At 48.5% G+C, this 21339-nt stretch overlaps 1 long non-coding RNA gene and 1 pseudogene across 1 annotated transcript; one reads left to right on the plus strand and one right to left on the minus strand.

Moving 5' to 3' along the window:
• Window positions 1-1233: 1233 nt before the first annotated feature.
• On the plus strand, window positions 1234-5959 carry LOC132808382 (zinc finger protein 229-like; annotated as a pseudogene).
• A 12449-nt stretch (window positions 5960-18408) lies between these two features.
• LOC132808367 (uncharacterized) lies at window positions 18409-20880 on the minus strand. Its single transcript, XR_009642073.1, has 3 exons — window positions 20616-20880; window positions 18584-18688; window positions 18409-18471 (listed from the first exon to the last, which is right to left on the minus strand). It is a non-coding gene; the product is annotated as an uncharacterized LOC132808367 (long non-coding RNA).
• Window positions 20881-21339: the final 459 nt, after the last annotated feature.

The raw sequence follows: 21339 nt of genomic DNA on the forward strand, positions 1-21339 counted from the left end.
TTGCATGGGATTTTGTACACAATAAGGACTGCACAAAACACTACATAGGACAAACAGGAAGACAGCTAATGATCCGCATCCATAACACTACTGAGGAGCAGGAGGTTTGACGTTTTGGGCATAACCCCTTGATTAGGAATGTGGGGTGGTCCCAAAGGGACTGAGAGATAAATGGGAGGGAGGTGGGACTGGGGGAAGGGAGCTGAGAATGCTATGGGTAGATGAAAGCGGGGGAAGAAGGTGACAGGTCAGAGAGGAGGGTGGAGCAGATAGATGGGAAGGCAGATGGACAGGTGGGACACTTCAAGTTCGAGGGTTGTATCTGGGAGTGGGGGGGGGGGGGGGTGTCGGAATGAGGAAACTGGTGAAATGAATATTGATCCCGTATGGTTGGAGGCTCCCAATGCAGAGGCATTCTTCCTCCAGGTATCAGGTGGCCTAGGACCCTGCAACCACATGGCATCAACATCGATTTCACCAGTTTTCTCACATTCCCTCCCCCCTCCCACCCCAGCTCCAACCCTCCAACTCAGCACCATCCTCTTGAACTGTCCCACCTGTCCATCTTCCTTCCCACCGATCTGCTCCACCCTGTCGCCATCACCTCCCACCCAACCTGCATCTACCTTACCCCCAGCCCCACTCCCACCTTCCTATTTATCTCTCAGCACCCTTTCCACCCCCCCAACCCCTCCGCAATTCCTGATGAAGGACACGAGAGAGACACACAAACACAGAGGGACAGAGACAGCGATCTAGACCAATGCATCCAGCATATGCACCTTTCCTGAGTTCACCTCCTTTCACTTCACTTCCTTCAAACCAACAGTTTAATCCCAAAATGAGAAAAGAAATGGAAGAGAGGGTGCTGTACTCACAGAGGTTGGTGCAGTCTGGGGTAACACTCAATCTTCATTCAGAGAGAGAGAGAGAGCAGCAGGAGCTCATGATCCAACTTCCGCATTCAGACAATGACGGGATGCTCTGATTGGTAGGACGACCAGCCTTCCTTCCGGTCCTCCAAGGCTCCCCATTGGTCATGCCTCCCCGTGTCGAGGTGAAGGAATGGGCGGGCGGGGGGGAGGAGAGAGGTCACGTGGGCGTCACAAAGACAAGCGGTAGACCAATGGGAAAGGCTGGAACGCCGCACGGGCGGGCGCTACGTCCAATCAACACGCGGCCTTTGTGACGACGGTGGTCACTCCATTCACGTGACCGGATGCTCCTGCACATGCGCCGTTGCGGGGGGGCGGTTAAGGGGAGCTGATGTTGTGTTGGTCTGGAGGGTCCCTGTGTCCAGGAAGAGGTGAGTGTGGCTCAGTCAATGAGCATCAGTCTGACCCTGCTGGAGCATGGGGGGGGTTGGTGGGATATTAGGTACAGCAAGAGTTAAAGAGTGTGTGGGATGGAGATTTACAGCTTTTTTAGGTAATAAGTCACTTTCTGGACAATACTGGGGGATGGGTAATATCAGAAACAGCAGAGTGAGAATTGAAGAAATGTGTGTGTGTGTGTGTGTGTGTGTGTGTGTGTGTGTGTGTGTGTGTGGGGTGTGTGTGTGGTGGGTGGTGGGGGGGGGGGGGGTGGAGATTTGCAACACTTTTTAAAGTTAAAAATCACACAACTCTAGGTTATAGGAGAAAATGAGGTCTGTAGATGCTGGAGATCAGAGCTGAAAATGTGTTGCTGGAAAAGCTCAGCAGGTCAGGCAGCATCCAAGGAACAGGAGATTCGACGTTTCGGGCCAGAGCCCTTCTTCAGGGCTTATGCCTGAAACGTCGAATCTTCTGTTCCTTGGATGCTGCCTGACCTGCTGAGCTTTTCCAGCAGCACCTTTTCAACTCTAGGTTATAGTCCAACAGGTTTAATTGGAAGCACTGGCTTTCAGAGAGACACTACTTCATCAGGCAACTTGTTAATATTTCAGATAATGGAAATGTATTGCTGGAAAAGCGCAGCAGGTCAGGCAGCATCCGAGGAGCAGGAGAACCGAGGTTTCGGGCATGAGCCCTTCTTCAGGAATGAGGAAAGTGTCCTCATTCTTTCCTCATTCCTGATGAAGGGCTTTTGCCCGAAACGTCGATTTTTTTTTTTCCCTGCTCCTCGGATGCTGCCTGACCTGCTGTGCTTTTCCAGCATCACTCTGATCTCCAGCATCTGCTGTCTTTTTCGCCTGGAGGTTTTACTAGTGTTAGGTAGGATAGAGATGTAGTTACTTCTTAGGACATTGGGGGGCACTGTGAACCTATAGTTTAAAATGATGATCAAAGTAATTTTAATTCTGGGCTTGTTGCCATGACAACTAACAAAGCTGATGTTCAAATGAAAGAACATCAGCAAGGTCAATTTTGCCTGCTAAACTATGTGATAATAAGACTAGGAAAAATGTCTCGATCATAGTAATTCTTTGTGTCTATGATACAGAATGTCTCAAATATATGTAAAGCCTTTGTAAAAATGTTTCCAGAATACATAGAACCTTTGTTTGCAAATTATACCATTTTGAAGAAGGCTTTTGTTTGTGAAAGATCACGTTGCATGAATTGAGATTAGAAAATAGTATAACTAACGGAGCTTATCGATAGATTTTCAGAACTTGTACATTTTCTCCAGCGAACCATTCGATCTTTCGTGCTTCGCTGTAACAGCTAGGTTTCTGCAGCTAAATAAATGTACCTCCAATTATATCAAATAATTGGGTAAGTGTGGTCTCTCCTTAAAAGAACACGCTTGGACGTTATTTCGTCCCAACACTAGCTACCTGATGAAGGTGCAGAGCTCTGAAAGCTCGAACTTCTAAACAAATCTAATGGACTACAACCTGGTGATGTGATTTTTTTTTACCTTTGTACACCCCAGCCCAACACTGGCATCTGCATATTGTAACTTGATTCTTTTAGGGAAGTTCTACAGAAACTAGAATGATCTGTTCTGAATTCCTGTCATGTGCAGGCAGCAATGACTTTTGTAATCCCCTTTTCACAGGATATGAGAAGAGCAGCTTTGCTGGTAGAGCTCCCCAACTGAGTACCATGTGAAGGTCTGACAGAGCCCCTTGATTCGTGGGACAGGAGAGACGTCCCTCTTTCAGTCCAGAAGGGGCAAATTCTTTGAACGTTTTTGTCTACTTCAGTAGGCTCTTAAAGTATCATCTTTACCTGAACCACAGGGGCACGTGCCTGAGCCAGTTTGCCCACTGTGGGGAAAGGAAGTCTCAGGAGGCATTCCGCGCGCCATGGAGAAACCGTGGAAGTGTGGGGATTGCGGGAAAGGATTCCGCTACCCGTCCGATCTGGAGATCCACCGCCGTTTCCACACTGGGGAGCGGCCCTTCACCTGTTCCGGGTGCGGGAAGGACTTCAGCGACTCGGCCAACCTGCTGGCCCACCAGCGGGTCCACACCGGGGAGCGGCCCTTCACCTGCTCCGTCTGCGCCAAGGGCTTCTCTCACTCGTCCAACCTGCTCAAGCACCGGCGGGTCCACACCGGGGAGCGGCCCTTCACCTGCTCCGTCTGCGGCAAGGGCTTCACCCAGTCGTCCCACCTGATCTCACACCAGCGGGTCCACACCGGGGAGAGGCCATTCAGCTGCTCGGTCTGTGACAAGGGCTTCACCCGCTCGTCCCACCTGCTGTCCCACCAGCGGCTCCACAACGGCAAGAGGCCGTACGTCTGCTCCGAGTGCGGGAAGGCCTTCACTAAGTCGTTGAAGCTGAAGTCCCACCAGCGGGTCCACGCCGGGGAGCGGCCCTTCACCTGCTCCGTCTGCGGCAGGGCTTTACCCAGTCGTCGCACCTGCTGGCCCACCAGTGGGTCCACACTGGGGAGCGGCCCTTCACCTGCTCGGTGTGCGGCAAGGGCTTCCCTCACTCGTCCACCCTGCTGCGGCACCAGCGGGTCCACACCGGGGAGAGGCCCTTCACCTGTCCCGTCTGCGGCAAGGGCTTCCCTCACTTGTCCACCCTGCGGTCCCACCAGCTGGTCCACACTGGGGAGCGGCCCTTCACCTGCTCGGTGTGCGGCAAGGGCTTCTCTCACTCATCCACCCTGCTGCGGCACCAGCGGGTCCACACCGGGGAGAGGCCCTTCGCCTGCACCGTCTGCGGCAAGGGCTTTACCCAGTCGTCCACCCTGCAGTCCCACCAGCTGCTCCACACCGGGGAGCGGCCCTTCACCTGCTCCGTCTGCGGCAAGGGCTTCCCTCGCTCGTCCACCCTGCTGCGGCACCAGCGGGTCCACACGGGGGAGAGGCCATTCACCTGCTCCGTCTGCGGGAGGGGCTTCGCTCGGTCCCAGCACCTGCTGCGGCACCAGCGGGTCCACACAGGGGAGAGGCCATTCACCTGCTCTGTCTGCGGGAGGGGCTTCGCTCAGTCCCAGCACCTGCTGCAGCACCAGCGGGGGCACAAGTGACGGGGCCAGCCGCTGTGAGTCACCGCCCAGGGCTGAACCCTGGGTGGGAGGGGGAGGGTCACTGCAGTTGCTGTGCTCTCATCTCCTTGGCATCCAGTGGCTCTGCGAGCCTGCGACTGCGCATTTCCTCCTGAAGTAGAGATGTACAACACAGAAACAACTCCAACTCCAACTCCTCCATATCCTCAACTAATCAAGTCCTATTTGCCAGCAATTGGCCCTATCCCTCCAAACCCCTCCTTACACAAATACCCAAGTGGATGCCTTTTAAATGTTGCAATTGTACCAGCCTCCACCACTTCATCTGGCAGCTCATTCCACACGCACACACCACCCTCTGTGTGAAAAATGTTGCCCCTTAGGACCCTTTTTAAATCTTTCCCCTCTCACCCTAAACCTATGCCCTCTAGTTCTGGCAAAAGACTTTGTCTATCCCTATCCATGCCCCTCATGATTTTCTAAACCTCTCTTAAAGTCAAACCTCAGCCTCCGACGTTCCAGGGAAGACAACCCCAGCCTGTTCAGCCTCTCCCTGTAGCTCAAACCCTCCAACCCTGGCAACATCCTTGTCAATCTTTCTGAACCCTTTCAAGTTTTGCAACATCCTTCCGATAGACCAGAAGTGCACATAATACAGAGGAGCTTCGATTATCCAGAATTAGATGAACCAGCACGGTGGCTCAGTGGTTAGCGCTGCTACCTCACAGTACCAGGGACCCGGGTTTCATTCCTGCCTCAGGCGACAGACTGTGTGGAGTTTGCACATTCTCCCCGCGTCTGCGTGGGTTTCCTCCTAGTGCTCCGGTTCCGTCCCACAGTCCAAAGATGTGCAGGTCAGGGTGAATTGGCCATGCTAAATTGCCCGTAGTGTTAGGTACATTAGTCAGAGGGAAACGGGTCTGGGTGGGTTACTCTTCGGAGGGTCAGTGTGGACTGGTTGGTCCTGTTTCCACACTGTAGGGGATCTATTCGTCAGGCGACTGAAATACACCCTGCATGTGTCCTTTGGATAATCGAGGTTCCTGTGTATTCCAAAAGTGGCCTAAGCAACGTCCTGTCCAGACCCCAACCCCTATACTCAGTGCTCCGGCCAATAAAGTGATCCACAGAATCTGCGGGACTTGCTTAATCCTGGGAGGTGTTGTGATGAATATAGGTCTAGGGAGGGTAGAACTGTAGTTGTTGCTTGGGGAATCGGGGGCGCTGCGAAGCTGTTGTTTGGACCGCTGACTGAAACTGTCTCGTAAACAGCTGCCAGGGCCGAGTGAGCTCAATAACAGGCTCTGCTCGGCGCAGCTGCCAAGGCCAAACGAGCTCAAAAACAGGCGGCTGGACTGTTGTTTACGAGACTGAAACCGTCTCGTGGGCAGCTGCCAAGGCCAAACGAGCTCTGTGACAGGAAACGCTTTGTGTGCGAGAGATCACGTAGCTTTGCTTAGCAAAAGTATATCAAGAGCGATTTTGTAGGGGGAAGGCAGAACGCGCGCCTTCTCCAGTGAATACATGTATCAGCTACGATTCTGCAATAAAGCCTGCTTGAGCCAAACGATTGAGCGTCTATGGTCTCTCCTCCTAAACGAACACGCGAGGACGGGACTCCCGTCTTAACATTCTGGTGACCCCGACTCAGGGAGGGAAGAGACAACAAGTTGGCAGATCGGTTGGCAGACAACTTTCGGCCGAAACTTTCTAAGGTAAGGAAGCGCCTGTTACATCTAAAGCTTCCAGTAGTTAACGTTTGAGTTAGTTCTTGTCTGCTTTCCGATCCTCGCAGGCCAGGCAGCATCTCAGGAATAGAGAATTCGACGTTTCGAGCGTAAGCCCTTCATCAGGAATAAGAGAGACAGAGCCAAGCAGGCTAAGATAAAAGGTAGGGAGGAGGGACTCGGGGAGGGGCGATGGAGGTGGGATAGGTGGAAGGAGGTCAAGGTGAGGGTGATAGGCCGGAGTGGGGTGGGGGCGGAGAGGTCAGGAAGAGGATTGCAGGTTAGGAGGGCGGTGCTGAGTTGAGGGAACTGACTGAGACAAGGTGGGGGGAGGGGAAATGAGGAAACTGGAGAAATCTGAATTCATACCTTGTGGTTGGAGGGTTCCCAGGCGGAAGATGAGGCGCTCCTCCTCCAGCCGTCGTGTAGTTGTGTTCTGCCGGTGGAGGAGTCCAAGGACCTGCATGTCCTCGGTGGAGTGGGAGGGAGAGTTAAAGTGTTGAGCCACGGGGTGATTGGGTTGGTTGGTTCGGGCGGCCCGGAGGTGTTCTCTGAAGCGTTCCGCAAGTAAGCGGCCTGTCTCACCAATATAGAGGAGGCCACATCGGGTGCAGCGGATGCAATAGATGATGTGTGTGGAGGTACAGGTGAACTTGTGGCGGATATGGAAGGATCCCTTGGGGCCTTGGAGGGAAGTGAGTGTGGAGGTGTGGGCGCAAGTTTTACATTTCCTGCGGTTGCAGGGGAAGGTGCCGGGAGTGGAGGTTGGGTTGGTGGGGGTGTGGATCTGACGAGGGAGTCACGAAGGGAGTGGTCCTTGCGGAACGCTGATAGGGGAGGGGAGGGAATTCTCTATTCCTGAGATGCTGCCTGGCCTGCTGTGCTTTGACCAGCAACACATTTGCAGCTGTGATCTCCAGCATCTGCAGACCTCATTTTTTACTGCTTTCCGATTCTCTCCAACCCAAATGAATTTGATTTGGCCACAGAAGGTGGTTGAGTCTAAAACATTGAATGTTTTTCAAGAAGGACTTAGGGCTAAAGGATCAAAATGTATTAGAAGAAAGTGAGTCCAGCTATTGGAATGTTATTCCTTATTGTGAGGGGAGTTAAATCCCATAAGTTAAGAGACTATGCTTCAGTAAAAGAGGGCATTTATGGAGACCATATCTGGAACACGGCACAATGTTAGGCACCTCTATTTAAGAACGGGTGTATGTGTTCAGAGAGCATTTGGAAGGGATGGGTTGTCTTTTGAGAACAGGCTTTGTTTGTATCTGCAGGAGCTTTGCAGAGTGAGTGGTTATTAATCGAAACTTAAGATGTTGAGTGGTTTGAAGTTTCATCTGGTGGGATAATCTTAAATTAGGAGTCTCTGTTTCAGAGGCCACAGATTAGAACAATTTTTTCTTCCTTATGGAGAATTGGGAATCTTTGGAACTGTTCTGCAAAAATGTGGTGTTAAATATAGATTCTTGATCAGCAAGGAGGGAAATCTTCTGTGCTGTACTCTTCTATCTGTGTCCTAAAATACATGGGATTACAGAGTAAATGGATCATCCATAGCTGGAATAGCTGAGCATTTGGAAACCATTAGCAGAATTGGAGACAGTCAGCATAGATTTATGAAAGGGAAGTCAAGCTTGACAAATTTACTGGAATGTTTTGAGGATGTAAATAATAGAGTTACTGAAAGGGAGCCAGTGGAGGTGGTTTATTTGGAATTTCAGAAGACTTTGTTAAAAGTCTCAATAAGGGATTAATGCGTAAAGTTCAAGAATGTAGGAATAGATCTAGTTTGAGGTGGATATAAAACTGGTTGGCAAGTGGGAAAAGAGTAAGAAGAAACAGGTCTTTTTCTGAATGGGAGGCTGGAAATGAGGGGCAGTAGCTGGATCCTGATGTGGATAGGTTTTTGCCCTGTTGTAAGATTCTCCATACAGGTATCAAAGGACCCATGCGGAGCGACGGTGGTATTGGACTCCGACCCCACACAAGATCGCTTACCTGAGGATATCAAGTTGGTACAATTGACAAAGCCAGCTGCAACAGAACCCGTTTCCTCACGAAGAGTGAAGCAGCCGAATTAACGGTGAGCCGAGCGGACCTGTGGTGGTACTGCGGAGGTAGGATCCTGTACAATTGGTTGCCTCTAAATTGGCAAGGGAGTTGTGTCCTAGTAACTCTGAATCCCCGCTCTTTATGTCCCCACGAGCCCCTGGTGATTACACCTTCCAGAAGCCGCCCCGGGGACTCGATCCCCATGCCCGACATAGGCAAAACATCAACCCAATAGTGGATTTAAAGAACCCTCATGGGGTCTGGATCGATGTAATCGGTCAGGCCAGAAACATCCCTGATGAGTATAAACTAATAGACGAGGTGGCCTTCGGCTTTGACAGCTTTCCCCTTTTTGTGGCCATCTTCCCCGTCACGATAAATAAGCACACAAATAGAATCGATCTCATCCATTATAATGTCCAAAGGCTTGCCAACTTAACCCGAGATGCGGTTGACGCGATCCACGAGCAACTTGCTCAGACTTCCCTTATGACCCTGCAGAATAGGATGGCCCTGGACATGTTACTGGCCGAGAAAAGGGGGGTCTGTGCTCTGTTTGGAGAAACGTGCTGTACCGCGATAACAAACAACACAGGCCCGGATGGCAAGCTCACCAAGACCTTGATAAAACTCCGAGCCCTAGCCACTGAACTGAAGCAACAGTCGGGGTTAAAAACCCAGTCATAGATGGGCTGAATAGCACATTCGGTAGATGGGGAACTGTGCTGGGACAGCTGGCCCTTGGTTTATGCATCTCTGTTGCTATCTTTATTACCTGTGGTTGTTGTTGTATACCATGTATCAGGACGCTTGTGACACGAAAGATTGACCGTGCCCTGACGGGAAAGGATGACCCCCCCGCCCGCATACCAGGCAGCGGTGCTGGAGGAGCCTGTGATGGGGGCACCCCAAGGAAAGATTACGGGATCGAAACCAGAGGGAATGGAGGAGCTATGCCTGAGAGAGAAACGTGGGACAATATATGATTTTGCTTTATAACTGTGTTTCTCATTTCTAATCCTTCTCCTTCAGGGCCTCAGAATGTGAGGGCTGTGGTCCAAGGACCCCCTAGTTGTATATTTTTTCCCGTTCAAATTGGCAACAGGTAAATTTGTGCTTTTTATGCTGCAGTTAGAGATTGTGAAGTGCTATATGCCTCAAGACTCAAGAAACTATTGTTTACCCAAAAGATTCCGAGCCAACATCTTGTATTCCTAAAATGTTTTGATTGGTCTCAAAAGCCACTGATCACAGTAATAAGCCAGTAGCTGTGAAGTGGATGTGGGTTTTTGTTGGTCAGTAAAGATAACTGGTTAGCCAGTGACGGGTAAGATTCCTCGAGCGAGGAACAACCTAAGATAGGCACAGTCATGCATTGGCCCTCAGAACAGTGGCCTGTGGCTTTAGCAGATCCCTGGCTTTTGCATCCGTACCGAGAATCTGGTCAAGTTTCTGGCTGGCAAAGCAGCTTGATAGAAGGAAAATCGTGCACTCAGTACATTGTATTCACAGTATTTTTGACAAAGGAAAATGCCAGTTTTGTGGCATCTTCCAGAACCGACTTAACAACAAACCTTTGGGAAGGAGGGAAAGCTCATTGAATCCTATTACAAAAGATTTGACACGATGTCAGTAGTTTGAAAATTTATTTCAAGATGTCATGGTATAATACGACCGATTTTAATGAGTAGTTGTATAATTAGGTGTTCTTTGGACAACAGACCTTCATTCTACACTCATCCTAACTTTTGTTAATCTTGAGATCTACTTATGAGACCTTTCTTGTAGTTTTTTTTAAAAAAAAATCTAGAATTGCCTACCAATTGTTAATTTTTGTTTGTTACTTGTTTTGTAACAGTATGCTGCTTAGTGACCACTTCACCCTGACCCAATGTTTCCCTAGAACCGGTCAGTCGGGTCAACATAATGTGTTCGGAGAAGCCAAAGGGATATTTGGTGGGGCATCCGCCGACACACCTGGCGCCGGTTGCCGCGCGACATTGCGTTTGTAGCGGTATGGGTTGATGTGGCCTCAGTAGAGGCCAAGGGAGGGAATGTTGGGATGGATATAGGCCTAGGGAGGGTAGAACTGTAGTTGCTGCTTGGGGAATCGGGGGGCGCTGCGGAGCTGTTGTTTGGACTGCTGACCGAAACTGCCTGTGCAGCTGGACTGCTGTTTACGAGACTGAAACTACCAAGGCCAGGCGAGCGCAATGGCAGGCTCTGCTCAGCGCAGCTGCCAAGGCCATACGAACTCAATAACAGGCGGCTGGACTGTTGTTTACGAGACTGAGACCGTCTCGTGGATAGCTGCCAAGGCCAAACGGGCCCTGTCACAAGAAACGCTTTGTGTGCGAGAGATCACGTAGCTTTGCTTAGAAAAGTATATCAAGGGCGATTTTGTAAGGGGATGGCAGAACGCGCGCCTTCTCCAGTGAATGCATGGTGATTCACTATCAGCTACGATTCTGCATTAAAGCCTGTTTGAGCCAAACAATTGAGCGTCTGTGGTCTCTCCTCCTAAACGAACACGCAAGGACAGGACCCCCGTCCTAACAGTATCCACACCGGGGAGAGACCATACACCTGCTCTCAGTGCGGGAAGGCCTTCAGCACATCCTCCCACCTGCGGAGCCACCAGCGGATCCACACCGGGGAGAGGCCGTTCATCTGCTCTCAGTGCGGGAAGGGCTTCACCTACTCCACCAACCTGCGGAGCCACCAGCGAGTTCACGTGCCGTTGCAAGGGGATTGAAGGAGTGACGGCCGAGTACCATTATCGATTGGACTATCAACCCGGTTCCGGGGACTCCCGGGTTTGAATCCCCCCATGACAGATGCAGAATTGGTATTCGGTCAGAAATGTGGAGTTCGGAATCTAACGATGAGACTGTTTCAGGGAGGGGGTGGTGCGGGGGGAGAAAACCCCCATCTGATTCCCTCTCTCTTGTGTTAGGGAAGGGAATCGCCATTGTGGGAAAGGATACACTCAGTCGTTCCAGCTGCATCCTTTACCTGGTCTGGCCTACACGTGACTCCAGACCCACAGCAGTCTGGTTGACTCTACACTGCCCTCCCCCCACTGGCAAAGGAGCGGGGAGAAACTTACTTGGAGACAGGGTATGGGTTGAAATTGCTGAGTGAGGCAATACTTCCTCCGGGTTACGGCTGTACTAAGGATCCAGTTACAAAGGGACAACTTGGTGCTGACCAATAGTAAAGACAGTGAGGTGGGGGGGTGGGTGAGGAAACAGGGGAGATGTGGTGTGTGCACTTTCACCTTGAGCTGTTCAAGAAACAACTACTTTTTCTCTGCCTTTTTGCTGGGGAGATCGGAAACTGTAAGAAAGTTGGGTTGCAATAAAGGTTATCTGAACTTACCACTGGGCTCAGACTCTCATTGAAAGCTTTGAGCTCCAAGAGGTTTTTGTTTTAAAGCTGCTCATTTCTTTCAGCCTCCTGCACTAGGTTTAGAACACAGAACAATCCAGCTCAGAACAGGCCTTTCGGCCCTTGATGTTGCGCCAACCTGTGAACTATTCTCAGCTCGTTCCTCTACACTATCCCAAAATCATCCATGCGCTTATCTAAGGATTGTTTAAATCTCTCTAATGTGGCTGAGTTGACTACCTTAGCAGGTAGGGCATTCCACTCCCTTACCACGCTCTGTGTGAAGAACTTGCATCTGACATCTGTCTTAAAGCTATCACCCCTCAATTTGTAGTTATGCCCTCTCTTGAATCAGGGCACAACATTTGCAATCCTCCAGTCCTCAGGTACTAAACCCGTCGACAATGACGACTCAAATATCAAAGCCAAAGGCTCTGCTATCTCCTCCCTAGCTTCCCAGAGAATCCTCGGATAAATCCCATCCAGCCCAGGGAACTTGTCTACTTTCACTCCTTCTCGAATTGATAACACCTGTGTGTAACTAACCTCGATCCTTTCGAGTCTAATATCTCGTACCTCATTCTTTTCCTGAGTGAACACCGATGAGAAATGTTCATTTAGCACCTCTCCGATCTCTACAGGGTCTACACTCCACTTCCCACTTCTGTCTTTGACTGGCCCTATTCCTACCCTAATCATCCTTTTATTCCTCACATGCCAATGGGAAGCTTTAGGGTTCTCCTTTATTCGATTTGCTAAAGACTGCTTGTGTCCTCTCTTTGCTCTTCTTAACTCTCTCTTTCAATCCTTCCTCGGTGATCTGAAATTCTCTATCATCTCATCTGTACCATCTTGCCTCATCAACACATACGCCTCATGGAACAGCATCATAAGACACAGAACTTATATCAAAAGATCAGTGTCATGCAATTAATAGAATATATTGAACAAACTGAGATAGTCTTCATCTCTTAGAATGGGTGCGGGTTTTGGTTCATTAATATGTAACAATGTTCTTGAGTTGACTTAAGGTTTTATAAAAAAAAAGACATCTCCGCTCAGACAATGCATTAAAGGTGTGAGATTTGAACCTGTCAGTATTCCAATCTTGAATCAGACTGGTTCTGTTTCCAAAGTCGGAATTTGTAAAATATTAGATGCATTGACTGCCTGAAGATTGTGTGCTTTTTGAACAAAATTGAATGTATCTGCAAATATAATTCTGCCAGTAGTGTGTGTGTGTGTGTGCATGAGAGAGTGAGAGTGTGTGCATGTGAGTTTGTGTGTGTGTGCGCAGAAGTGTGCGTGTGCATGCTTGGGAAAGGGAAGTGTGATGGAGTATGAGGCTGCGAGTGTGAGAGTGTGTTGAGGGTGTGTGTGTGTGTGTGTGTCTGTCTGAGAGATAGAGTATGTGTGTGAGAGAGAGCCTTAATCAAAGCAAGGGGTTGCATTTTTGCTAAAACAAGGACTTGTACAGATAATGATCGGGCCATGAATCGTGTTAGAGAACAGACAGACATGGGGGAGGTGGAGGGTCGTGATGTTCAGAAATAAGGCTCTATTTGTATTTGCAGATACTGTGTATTTTTTGAGCAAAATACAATATCAGTAAGCAGTCAATCCATGTAATATTTTGTAAATTACACTTTGGAAATAGAACCAGTCTGACTCAAGACTGGGACACAGACAGACTCTGACCTCACACCTTTTAATGCATTATGTGAACTGAGATGTCACATTTTGCTATAAAACCTCGAGTTATCTTGATAAGGTGCCTTGCAAGAAGGTCTGGGATTTACATGTGAATGATAGCTGCAATCCAGTCTAAAAGATAAAAGACTTGACAGTCCAGGTTTGTTCAATATATCATTTCGGTGGCAGAACGCGATAATGTTTTTCTATAAGTTATGTCTTAAGATCTTATTCTCCACAACCACCTGAAGGATCAGCGCTCTGAAAGCGAGTCATTCCAAATAAACCTGTTGAACACTCACCTGGTGGTGTGATTTTTAACTTTGTCCAGGTTAGGATGGATTGACAGTGCCCAGAGGTGTGCAGGTTAGGTGCATTAATCAGGGAGTAAAAGTTGAGCAATAGGTGTGGGTCTGTTACCCTTTAGAGGGTCGGTATGGATTTGTGGGGCTGAGTGGCCTGCTTTCACACTCTGGGGATTCTGTGAAGGGAAGGGATTGGCACAAACTCATTATTTTTTTTTGCTTCCCAAAATCAGACCTCCTCACCTCTCAGCAGTATCCCAATGTTGTGAAAGATATTAACTTTCAGGTGGAGTTATCCAAAATTCAGAGAGATGTCAGTCTTGACGTTTTTGCTTTTCTGCCCCTGGAAGATCCTGAATCAGCATCTTCAGGGGAATTAGTTAGATCAGAGTGAGAACAGAGGGGGAGAGAGAGTGGGATGGTGCTTTCAATTTTGTGAAATAACAAAAGAAAAGAACTTTCCGCAGAAAGTAGAATTGCTTGTTCAGAATTTCTACCCTGCACTGACAGTGATGACTTTTGTAATCTCTTTTTACATTTCAGGATCTAAAGATGGAAGTTTCAAAATCAACAGATGAAGGCCTAATGCCCAAAACGTTGACTCTCCTGCTCCTCGGATGCTGCCTGACCTGCTGTGCTTTTCCAGCGCCGCACTTTCTGACTCTGACTCTCCAGCGTCTGCAGTCCTTACTTTGACCTCCATGTCTGACAGTCATTCAATCCAATCCATCGGGACCGCAACAGTTTGCAACTATGATTTTGGGAGGAGCAAAGCTGTTTGGGTACGTTTTCAGCATCAGTGGGACTGGATGAGAGACCCGACCATTGCAGTGCACTGAGTGAGGAGCGTGTAACAGCTCTACGGTTTGGAAAGAGGAATTCACGGTGGAGAGAAGCTCCACATGCGTTTGTGCGGCTGAAGCTTCGGCCATGGAGAAACCCGAGGAATCCCGCCCCGTGGAGAAACCATGGAAGTATGGCAACTGTGGGAAAGGCTTGTTTCCCGTCTGCCCTGGAGACTCATTGGTGCAGTCACACTGGGGAGAGGCCATTCCCCTGCCCTGACTGCAGGAAGGACTTCAGCGATTCCTCCAACCTCCAGACCCACCAGTGGATCCACATGGGGGAGAGGCCCTTAAGCTGCCCCGAGTGCGGGAAGGCCTTTACCCAGGCCGCCTCCTTGCTGACCTCCCAGCGGGATCACGTGGCATTGCAGGAGGATTGAAAGAAAGACGGCCGAGTGCCTTTACCAACTGGACTATCAACCCAGTTCCAGTGGCTCCCGAGTTCGATTCCCACAACAGATGGCGGAATTGGAATTTGGTCAGAAATCTGGAGTTCAGAATCTAACGGTGAAACTATTGTCGGTGGGGTGGGGGTGGGAAAAAAAACCCCTTCTGATTCACTCAGTTCTTTTTTAGGGAAGACTTGAGCAGTTATTAGAGCAGTCATCCCAGCTGCATCCTTTACCCGCTCTGGCCTACACGTGACTCCAGACCCACAATAGTCTGGTTGACTCTATGCTGCTCATCCAACTTACTTGGATACAGGTTGAAAATGCTGAGTGAGGCAATACTTCCTCCAGATTAAGGCTACACCAAGGATCCAATTACAAAGGGACAACTCAGTGGTGACCAATAATGAAGAAAGTGAGGAGTTGCACTTTGACCTTGAGCTGTTTTTAAAAAATTGCTACTTTTTCTACACCTTTCTGCTGGGAGATTCTGAAGCTGTAACAAAGTTGGGTCACAATAAAGATTACCTGAACTTCACACTGAGCTCATACTCTCAATGAGAGCTTTAAACTGCAACAGGTTTTTGGTTTAAAACTGCTGATTTCTTACAGGAGAAAGTTAGAACTGCAGATGCTGGAGATCAGGGTCAAGATTATAGTGCTGGCAAAGTACTGCAGGTCAGGCAGCGTCCGAGGAGCAGGAAAATCGACATTTCGGGTTTGCTCCAGACTCCACCCTCCTTACTGTGTCAACCATCTGTGAGTAGGGTACTCTCTTCACAACTCCTTTTCCATTTATTTCATTCTGAGCTTCAATTTATGACTTGCAGCAACTGAAAGGAAAGAGAATGAATCCATGGAATGGACAGAATTGGGAAAAGTTTGTTTATAACAGAGTGTTTCATGTATTGAGTGAATGTAAAGAGGAAGTGGTGGATACATGTTCAGAGGCAACGTTTAAAAGACATGTGGATAAGTACATGAATAGGGAAGGTGTGGAGGTATATGGGCCAAACACTGGCAAGTGGCACTAGTTTAGTTCGAGAACATAGTCAGCAAGGAATAGTTGGACTGAAGGGTCTGTTTCTGTGCTGTCTGACCATAACTGTTCTGACGTGGTCTTAAAACCATTTTCTTGCCTTCCACTTTAAAAATATCTACTCTTCCTGTATCCAAAACATAAACCACAAAAAAACACACCTCATCCACACAATATAAAAATCCACACTTTGTTCAAAAATCAGATGAACTCAGCCTTGAATAAATTCAATGACTCCCTAACTGCAGGAAGACATCCCCACTTCTAATCTCAGTTCAGCCTGCTAATATACCACTTGCCTTGCTGCACCTGTCTGACAACTGGAATTGACTGATGTAGAAGGATGCCTCTAATCAAAGCACTGATCACAGGGTGGTCTGGTTTCAGGACCTGATTTCTCTATCCTCTGTTGATCTCCCTGTTCCCACAGACTAAGATGTCGGTCTGTTCTCAGCTCTGCTGGATTTCTGCTAAAGCTTTGACCCCGCCTTTTATAACTTCTGGAACGATAAAATATTCAATCAAGACCCAAGCCACAATCTCCCAGCCGGTCAACTATCCTAATACAAGGTGTAGTCATAGCAGGGAATCAAACAAGAAAAATAAAACAAAATCGTAAATAAATAGGTACACGTGCTTAATGTTTGTTCATGAGGAAGTAAACCAGAAATAGGGGTCTCCCAGGAATCTTCCAGTGCCCTACTTGAGGAATTCTGTCACCCTTACACCTATGAGGATCCAGCTATGAATTACAACAACATTTACACCAACAGAAATAAAGCAACGGTTATCAAATAGAGATAAACAGCATGGAAATAGACTGTTTCTCTATCTCATGCACACACGAGATAGATCATCCATGGGGGTGGGTTTGTATTTGCAGCATGATGTTTGCAAATACATTCTACTTTGCAAGGTTTGTAGCTCAGGTTGAGGATTAGGGTGTAGGTTTGCTCGCTGAGCTGTAGGTTTGATATCCAGACGTTTCATTACCTGGCTCGGGAACGTCATCAGTGGCGACCTCCAAATGAAGCGAAGCTGTTGTCTCCTGCTTTCGATTTATATGTTTGGCCTGGATAGGGTTCCTGGGGTTTGTGGTGATGTCATTTCCTGTTCATTTTCTGAGGGGTTGATAGATGGTATCTAGATCTATGTGTTTGTTTATGGTGTTGTGACTGGAGTGCCAGGCCTCTAAGAATTCTCTGGCATGTCTTTGCTTAGCCTGTCCCAGGATAGATGTTGTTCCAGTCGAAGTGGTGGTTTTTTTTTCATCCGTATGTTGGGATACGAGGGATAGAAGGTCGTGTCTTTTTGTGGCTAGCTGGTGTTCGTGTATCCTGGTGGCTAACTTTCTTCCTGTTTGTCCTACGTAGTGTTTGTGGCAGTCCTTGCAAACCCCGGAGTATGGGTCTGGGTGATATACGCGTCGGCAGGTCGGTGTGGACTTGTTGGGCCGAAGGGCCTGTTTCCACACTAAGTAATCTAATCTAAAAAGATTTACAAGGATGTCGCCAAGACTGGAGGATTTGAGCTATAGGGAGAGACAAAACAGGCTGGGGCTATTTTCCCTGGAGCGTCAGAGGCTGTGGGGTGACCTTATAGAGGTTTATAAAATCATGAGGGGCATGGATAGGATAGATAGACAAAGTCTTTTCTATGGGATGGGAGAGTCCAGAACTACAGGGCATAGGTTTAGGGTGAGAGGGGAAAGATATGAAAGAGACCTAAGGGGCAACCTTCTCATTTAGAGGGTGGTACGTGTATGGAATGAGCTGCCAGAGGAAGTGGTGGAGGCTGACACAATTGCAACATTTAAAAGGCAACTGGGGGGATATGGGCCCCGTGCTGGCAGGTGGGACTAGATTGGGTTGGGATATCTGGTTGGCATATACGAGTTGTCCAGGTTCAGGTGGATTGACAGTACTGAAATACCCATAGTGCCCAGGGATGTGCAGGTTAGGTGCATTAGTTGGGGTAAATGTTGAGCAATAGGGGTAGGGGAATTGCATGGTGGGTTACCCTTTGGAGGATCGGTGTGTAGTCTTTCGGTCGAGTGGCCAGCTTCCACACTGTGGGGAGTCTCTGAAGGGGGAAGGGATTTTTGTAAACTGTGCAGGCAACGCAGGCGTAGTGCGGGGGCCTGCTGTTGGCCTTGCCCTGCCCCTTGCACCTCCCCCTGTTGTTGAGCTGTCTAAAACACAGCTACTCTTTCTCTGCCCTTTTGCTGGGGGCATCTGCAGCTGTAACAATGTTGGGCCACAATAAAGGTAACCAGAACGTACTGCTGGGCTCAGGCTCTCATTGAAAGCTCCAAGTGGTTTTTGTTTTAAAGCTGCTCATTTCTTGCAGCCTCCTGCACTAAGTTTCCAAAGTCGTGTATCAGATGGAGCAGTGAATGAGTAGCTGGTTTCGTTAGAAATTATAAACTTTTCAGGAGTGCAGGCACTGCGTCATTTCATCAGCAGTTTACTGGCAGCACCGGGAGGTATGGGCTGTGTTCATTAGAAAGGAGGTGGAGGTGCTGCTGTTGGACTAGGTGGGACAAGGTTGAAAAATCACAACAGTGGGTTATAGTCCAACAGATTTATTTGGAAGCACTAGCTTTCGGTGCGCTGCTCCTTCATCGGGTAGCTGTAGAGCAGGATCATAAGACGCAGAGTTAAGAGCAAAAGGTCACAGTGTCATGCAACTGATATGATATATTGACAAATGTAGATTGATGTTAAACATTCAGCACACTTACCTTAATTGTTCACACCATTGAATAAAGGAGTTGGGACATCATGTTGAAGGTGTACAGGATGTTGGTGAAGTCACTTGTAGAGTACTGAGAAGGCTTCTGGTGGCCCTGTAATAGGAAGAATACTATTACAGAGAGTTCAGTAAAGATTTACCAGGATGTTGCCAGGACTGGAGGGTTTGAGTTATAAGGAGAAGCTGAGACTGTCTTCACTGGAGCACAGGAGGTTGAGGGGTGACCTCATTGAGATTGATATGATCATGAGGGTTCTAAGTAACATGAACATCAAATAGCGAGGAGCCTGCACGGTTATGTCAAGTGAGTGGGGGAGAAATTGTGGCATTTGGACACTTTAAATCCATCAAAAACAGCATCTCCATAGAGCATACTGTGCATGTCAGGTGAGGTGCCAGAAGACTGGAGGTTGGCTAACGTGGTGCCACTGTTTAAGAAGGGTGGTAAGGACAAGCCAGGGAACTATAGATCAGTGTGCCTGACATCAGTGGTGGGCACATTGTTGGAGGGAATCCTGAGGGACAGGATGCTACCTTCATCTAGGTGGATGGGCTGGGACTTTATCACTGGAGCATTGGAAGTGGAGATGTGACCTTATCAACGTTTATAAAATCATGAGGGGAGAGATGAGGTGAACAAAGGGTGTCCTTCCCCTAGGGTTGGGGTTTCAAGATTAGGGAGCAAATTTTTACGGTGACAGGAGAAGGATTTTAAAAAGACTTCAAGGGCACAATTTTTTTTTTTACACACAGAGTAGTTCACGTGAGGACTAAATGTCTAGAGGATGTGGTGGATGCAGGTACAGTAACGTCATGAATAGGAAAGGTTTGGAGGGATATGGGCCAAAACACTGTCAGGTGGGACTGGTTTAGTTTGAGAACACAGTCAGCATTGACTAGTTGTACTAAAGGGTCTGTTTCTGTGTTGTCTAACTCTGGAACTGTCTTAAAACTGGATACTGGTCTTACAACCATTTTTTTGCCTTCCCCCCCCCCCCCAAGCATCCACATAAAAATCACATGAACTCAGCCTTGAATATATTCTATGACCTCCTAACTGCTGGAAGACATTCCCACTTCTGAACTTAATTCCTCTTGCTAATATGCCACTTGCCATGCTCATTGCCTGCTGCACCTGTCTGACAACTGGCACAGAAGGACGCTGATGCCCCTCTGAACATCCACGCATCATTCCTGATGAAGAGCTTGTGCCTCAAACGACGACTGTCCTACTGCTCGATCCACTGTGCTTTGCGAGTTGTGGTCTTCTCTACGTCAGGAAGACCGAGCGTAAACTTGGGGAATGGTTTGCCGAGCATCACAGCCGGGTCCGCAGAGGCTTTGCGGACTTCCCAGTCTCCACCCATTTTAATGCCCCTTCCCACTCCCCTTCTGACAAATTGGAGGAACAAAACCTCATCTTGTCTGAGCAGTCCACAGCCCGGAGGACTCGACACGGAGTTCTCCAATTTCAAATAATCTCCCATCCCATCCCCCAACTCACTTCCCAGCCCTTTCCACTCTTCCCTGCCAACTGGATTCCTTCCTCCCATTCACCAACCAGGTTATGGGGATAAGGCAGGAACAGGATACTGATTGAGGATGATCAGCCACGATCATAATGAATGGTGGTGCTGGCTCAAAGGGCAGAAGAGCTGACTCCTGCACCTATTGTCTATTGTACCTTCTACCTGTCTCCACCTATCCTCACTTCATCCCCCTGCCCCCAGCACACCCTTGTTCCACAGCTCTCCCTATACCCACCCCCAATCCTGAACAAGGGTTCCACCAGATACCTCAACTCTTCCACCTCCTGATACTGCCTGGCTTGCTGCATTCTTCCAGTCTCCTGCCTGTCTATTTTGTCAATTGAGACAAAGGCTTGGACTAATTTTTCCAGAGTCTGTCTGTCCCCTCACTGGATTCACTCCCATTCCTTTCAGTTGCTCCAAGTCAACAATTGAACCCCAGAATGAAACGTAAATGGAAAAGGGGGTGAGAAAAGAGAATGCGGTACACACAGATGTTGGACAGAGGAAGGAAGCTGCAGTCTGAGTGAAGCTCAATCTTCATTGAGAGAGGGGAGGGGCAGGAACTTCAGAACCTCATGGCCCAACTTCCGCGTTCACCAATAGGGGAGCTCCGAATGGCAGGAGGACAAGTCTCCTTCTGGTCCTCCAGTGAGCCTTTTTGTCCATCAAAAGTAGGTTTCGCCCCTTTTCTGCTGACAGCGAGGAACACGCCCAATGTTTTGGTGACACTGGCAAACATGTGCCCTGCTTGTTGACACCAAGGAGTGTACACAATATGCTCTGTAGCAATGCTGGTGTTATTGACAGATTTTCAGTTTCCAAATGCCTATCGGAGATCAAAAAGGGCAGAGCGATATTTTTTCCCCCATGTGGCTCAATATTTGATTGCTTTTGCATTTGTTTGGCTGCTCAATGTTTTTAAGTTTTTCCTCCGTGTTGGGGTGACCTTCACAACTAGAGGACATAGGTTTAGGGTGAGGCCACAAAGATATAAAAGATACCTGAAGGGCAATGTTTCCCTGCAGAGGGTGGTGTGTGTATGGAATGAGCTGCCAGAGGAAGTGGTGGAGGCCGGTATAATTACAGCCTTTAAAAAGTATCTGGATGGGGATATGAATAGGAATGGTGTAGAGGGATATAGTGCTGGCAATGGGGACTAGATTAATGTAGGATATCTGGTTGACGTGCACAGGTTGGACTGAGGGGATCTGTT

This window comes from Hemiscyllium ocellatum, assembly GCF_020745735.1.
Source record: "Hemiscyllium ocellatum isolate sHemOce1 chromosome 27 unlocalized genomic scaffold, sHemOce1.pat.X.cur. SUPER_27_unloc_5, whole genome shotgun sequence".
Classification (NCBI taxonomy): Eukaryota; Metazoa; Chordata; class Chondrichthyes; order Orectolobiformes; family Hemiscylliidae; genus Hemiscyllium; species Hemiscyllium ocellatum.